This window comes from Perognathus longimembris, chromosome 27 (assembly GCF_023159225.1).
Source record: "Perognathus longimembris pacificus isolate PPM17 chromosome 27, ASM2315922v1, whole genome shotgun sequence".
NCBI lineage: Eukaryota > Metazoa > Chordata > Mammalia > Rodentia > Heteromyidae > Perognathus > Perognathus longimembris.
In genome coordinates this window covers 4,241,912-4,247,911 of record NC_063187.1, presented here as the reverse complement: position 1 = coordinate 4,247,911, position 6,000 = coordinate 4,241,912, and positions in this window count along the sequence as shown.

Below are 6,000 nucleotides of genomic sequence, written 5' to 3'. Positions count from 1 at the left end.
GGCCTGCTGTAGTCTCCTCCCCGCTCTGACACACCCCCCAGGGGCCCACCCCGTGTGCACGCGTGTGTGTGTGTGTCGGTGGTGGTGGTGGCAAAGGTCACCCGGCTTGGCTGGTGAGGAATCGGGGTGCTGGAAGGCACCGGCAGACCCGCCGGCTGCCTGCTTCGGGCGTCCCTGGGCTCGGGTGAGTGTGAATTGTGTGAATCGTTGCTCCTCAGGAGGCCCGGATGCTTAGGGGGGGGAGTGGGTGGATTCGAACTCGAAGCGGATTCGCAGGAGCACGTAAGGCACTGCGGCAGATTTCTGTCACGGTGGTTGGTGTTTTTCTATTATTATTTTTTAATTTTGTTGGATGTCATTGGTGGGGACTTGAACTCAGGGCCCAGCCTTGTCCCTGATCTATTATTATTATTATTATTATTATTATTTGCTCCAGGTTGGCGTTCTACCACTTGAGCCACGGCTCAAGTTTTTTTTTGTGCTGGTTCATGGGAGATGAGAGTCTCATGGGCTTTCCTGCCTGTTTGGCTTTGGCTGGCTTTGAACCACAAAGCCTTACGATCTCGGGTTCCTGAGGAGCCGGGATTACAGGCGTGAGCTACAGGCACTGGCTACAGATGTTTTAAGTTGTCTTTTTCTTTCTTTCCTTTTGATCATTCCAAGGGGTTTCTGAATTTGGAGACGTTGGGGTGCTCTGATATCCTCGGGTCCTTCTCTTCATCTTTAGTGGATGGCCTAGGGTTTGGGGGTTCAGATGAATGACTTTTTTTTTTTTAACAAGTGGGAACTGGCAGGTAGGACACCGTTGGGTTTTCTTTAAGACTTTTTCCTTGGACTCCGATCTTGTTAAGGTGAAAGGCTAGGGTTGGACCCCGAAATAGTAACTGCTTTGGAATCTTTATACAGTCTTGATTGTGCCCCTGAAAAAGTCGCTGAGGAAACCCCAGTTTAAACCTTCTTAAGTTCTTAGTGGATTTCAGTCTGCAGACTTTTCACCCTGCCAAGTTTCTGTATAAACAGTGTTCTACCTCCAGTGTTAGCTGAATAGCTTTATTTGTGTCTTCCAAAGGGGCAGGAAAAAAAAATCTGTGTATATTCCTGGCATTTGTAAATATTTAAATAGTCAACTAATGGGTGTGTGTGTGTGTGTGTGTGTGTGTTTTAGAAGAACAAGGCTTTAAAATAAGATCTAGATTTGGATTTAGTAGCGTTTGGGAGGTTGGATTTTGTGCTCATTCGCAGTCACTTCTCTTGCTCTTGTGATTCTTCTGTGTTCCTTTGCTACCTGGAGTCTGGCTCACGTTTCTCACTAGTCTGTGACAAATCACTTGCAAATGTGAGCTGTTGGCGCTCTACCCCTTTGAGCCATGGCTCCACTTCGGGTTTTCTGATGGTTCATGGGAGATGAGCGTCTCACGGATTTTCCAGCCCAGGCTGGCTTCGAACCCCGATCCTCAGATCTCAGCCTCCTGAGTAGCTGGGATGACAGGTGTTTGGCATCTCAAGGTTGTTATTGATGGTGGTTTTAAATATATTCTTGTGTGTGTTGATTGTCCTGCCATGGATTAATTCTTTCTTAAGACTCCTTCTGAAGGCCCATTATCAGTGTGTACACACACACACACACACACACACACACACACACACAGCTGTTTCTGGAACCTTCTGTGAAGGCCTGTGGGCTGCCCATGGCCGGGTTTTCTCCTTCCTTCGGCTCTCCCAACCAAATTCTGAGGCCTCAACGTCAGCAACTCCACGGCTCTTAATTCTGGATTCTTCCCGGAGATTCTCCAAGGGTGAGAAATCCTGACCTTTGACCCAGGGCGTCTCCTTGGAAACCTGCCTGAGACACCTTCCCGAGAAGTTTCAGGGTTTTCAAAACAACATTATTCATTATTTGGTAAAAAAAAAAAAAAAAAAAAAAAATTCCCAAGCAGATAAACACAGGCAGGTTGGTTCAAGGTGACTTGTGTATGTTGTACAGAAGAGGAAATAACCAGAGAGAGAGGAGAGAGAGAGAGAGAGAGAGAGAGAGAGAGAGAGAGAGAGAGCACCTGGGCCCTGGCAGGTGAGTCACCGGTCAGTGTCGCTCAGGGAAGTCGCCTGTGTTTATTGTTCAATGACATCACCGCCTCTGAGGCCTGAAGATAAGGGAGCGGTCAGCTCGGCTCAGCTAGCACAAGTCACTCTATGTTTGCACACTGTTTGTTGTGGTGGAGCTCTTGGAAAGCATTTATTATTAATAATTATTACATTAATAATAATGATTATTATTAATTATTATTATTTGGCCTGGCCTGGGGGCCTGGGCGCTGTCCCTGAGTTCTTTCACTCAAGGCTGGTGCTCTACCCCTTGAGCCACAGCGCCACTTCCGGTTTCCTGGTGGTTCATGGGAGATCAGAGGGCTCACCAGACTTTCCTGTCCCAGGCTGGCTTTGAACCGCGATCCTCAGATCTCAGCCTCCTGAGTTGCCCGGATGACAGGCGGGGCCTACCTACCTAGCGCCTGGCTTACTTTATGTATTCAGTCTTTGAAACATGGTCATTATAAAGGTGATGTAGAGAGGAGTTACCGCTTTGTAAGTCAGGCAAGGAGTGCATTTCTTTGGGGACCCCATCACCCCTTCTTTCAGTCTCCCACTTGGATATTTATAGTTTAACTGAGCAACTAAAGACTTGAGAAGTGCTTGCCTCCTATACATGAAGCCCTGGGTTCGATTCCCCAGCACCACATATACAGAAAATGGCCAGAGGTGGCGCTGTGGCTCAGGTGGCAGAGTGCTAGCCTTGAGCAAAAGGAAGCCAGGGACAGTGCTCAGGCCCTGAGTTCAAGGCCCAGGACTGGCAATGAATGAATAAATAAAGACTTCAGAATTCTCCTCCCCCTCCTTAATTTAATTGAGCAACTAAAGACTTAAAGATTCCTTCTTAGCCGGGCACCGGTGGTGGCCCCCGCCTGTCATCCCAGCTACTCAGGTGGCTGAGATCTGAGGATCACGGTTCGAAGCCAGCCTGGGCAGGAAAAGTCCCCCCACATCTGAGCCGACCTTCCAACCCCTCTGGGGAAACGTGAGTTCTTCGTTTGGGTGTGAGTCACCCGGTGGCACTTGTGCACAGAACTGTGCGTGTGCAACACACGCAGCTGGATCCGGGGAGACGGGCTGGAAGGCACAGGGCCCGGTTTCCAGCCTGGTCGGCCCCAGATCTTTCTAGAATTCCACGTGGGTGTGTGAGATACTGTCTCTAGAACTTGGCCTTGGCTCGGGGAACAGAACGAGCGTTATGGCTGCTGATCCGAGAAGGATTTGCTTTGCGACCTGGCGGGGCCGTTTTTCTGATTGTTCCAGAAATCCACGACAGTGCCAGCTGCCCCCCCCCTCCCCCAGAGTATGGGGTGTGGTACTGAGTCACCCCCATTCAAGCCCTGGCAACCAGGTTCTGCTTTGCTTCCCTTGCTTCTAAACCAACCAACCCCAAACAGAAGTGCTTTCCCCTGCCAGGCAGGGCCATCTTTCCTTGAGTTCGTCATATCGCAGCCCTTGCCGGGCTGTGGACGGGATGTCGTTAATACCCACTAACTGCAAGAAGGCAGAGCCGTCCGCCTGGGACAGAACAACCTGGGGAAATCTTCCTGGTTCCTCTGAAGGCTTGGTCATCAAACCCTCTCCATTGATTCGAAGCCTGGGTATCCGAAAGCCAGTTGGGCCCTTTCATTTACTGATTTTATTTTATTTTGGCCAGTCCTGGGGCTTGAACTCAGGGCCTGAGCACTGTCCCTGGCTTCTTTTTGCTCAAGGCTAGCACTCTGCCACTTGAGCCACAAAACCACTTCTGGCCATTTTCTATATAGGTGGTACTAAGGAATCGAACCCAGGGCTTCATGTATACGAGGCGAGCTCTCTACCACTAGGCCATATTCCCAGCCCCTGATTTTATTTTCATATTATTATTATTACTATTATTATTATTTGCTTCTTATAGCTGCATTCTTTCTTCTGGCCTCAAGTTGGCAAAGGACTGAGTCCTGTGGTTTAAAGTTCATCATCTTCCCTGGTTGGAGATCCATTTTCTGTCTCCTCAACAACTTCTTTTTCCTTTTAAAGCTGTTATTATAAAGGTGATACACAGAGGAGTTGCAGTTACAGAAGTGAGGCCTGCCATGTATTCATTTATGGATTCAGTCGGTCGCGGGGCTTGAACTCACGGCCTGGGCGTTGTCCCTGAGCTCTGTCACTCAAGGCTGGTGCTCTACCATCTGAGCCACAGCTCCGGGCCAGACGTTGCTTTACCCCCAGGGGCCGACATGATAATAAGGATGCGTCTCTACCTCTGAGAGATTTGGGGTGCCCCTGGGGGGGGTTATAGGTGGGTGGGTTGGGGCTGGTCGGTCCTGGTCTCGATCAGGTGGTGGGGTACCCTCGTTGGTGAAGATGTTGCTAGAATGTGCACGTGGAGAGAGAAACAGCTTGTTTCCCCCCCCACCCCCCGCTGCTTCCTTCCAAGAAGGTTCTGGGTGGTTCCGGAAGGGGTCCTCGTGACTCAGAGGATAATTGCCTGTTTCCTCTGAGTCACTTCTGGAATCTTCCATGGAAATTGGATGCACTTTCACCCCCAAGTTCTGCTTTCTAGACCAGAGGGTGAAAAAAAAAAACACAGCCCACCCAGGCCCGGGATTAAGCGCAGGGCCTGGGGGCCCGGCTCACCGTTACCGAGGGGCCTCGTCTGTCCTGATTCTTGCACACTACATGGGCACACGACTCAGCCTTTCACACCAGCTTTGCTCTAGACAAGCGTGAAGCCAGCCACTCATGGGTATAAATTTTATAGATAGTCCTGGGGCTTGAACTCAGGGCCTGGGCTTCTTTCTGCTCAAGGCTAGCACTCTTGAGCCACAGCGCCACTTCTGGCTTTGTCTGTGTCTGTGGTGCTGAGGAATCGAACCCAGGGCTTCCTGCGTGCTAGGCGAGCGCTCTACCGCTAAGCCACCTTCCCAGCCCCCTTGAGTCGCGTGTTTGTCCTAGTGAATATTGAGTACTATTTTGATATAGTGACTATTGAATGGCATTTTCAACATGGTGGATACTGAATAGCATTTTCAACATGGTGGATACTGAATAGCATTTTGCCATGGTGGATACTGAATAGCATTTTGCCATGGTGGATATTGATGATAGCATTTTCAACATGGTGGATACTGAATAGCATTTTCAACATGGTGGATACTGAATAGCATTTTGCCATGGTGGATATTGATAGCATTTTCGACATGGTGGATATTGATGATAGCATTTTCAACATGGTGGATACTGAATAGCATTTTGCCATGGTGGATACTGAATAGCATTTTGCCATGGTGGATACTGAATAGCATTTTCAACATGGTGGATACTGAATAGCATTTTGCCATGGTGGATACTGAATAGCATTTTCAACATGGTGGATACTGAATAGCATTTTGCCATGGTGGATACTGAATAGCATTTTGCCATGGTGGATACTGAATAGCATTTTGCCATGGTGGATACTGAATAGCATTTTGCCATGGTGGATATTGATGATAGCATTTTCAACATGGTGGATACTGAATAGCATTTTCAACATGGTGGATACTGAATAGCATTTTGCCATGGTGGATATTGATAGCATTTTCGACATGGTGGATATTGATGATAGCATTTTCAACATGGTGGATACTGAATAGCATTTTGCCATGGTGGATACTGAATAGCATTTTGCCATGGTGGATACTGAATAGCATTTTCAACATGGTGGATACTGAATAGCATTTTGCCATGGTGGATACTGAATAGCATTTTCAACATGGTGGATACTGAATAGCATTTTGCCATGGTGGATACTGAATAGCATTTTGCCATGGTGGATACTGAATAGCATTTTGCCATGGTGGATACTGAATAGCATTTTGCCATGGTGGATATTGATGATAGCATTTTCAACATGGTGGATACTGAATAGCATTTTCAACATGGTGGATACTG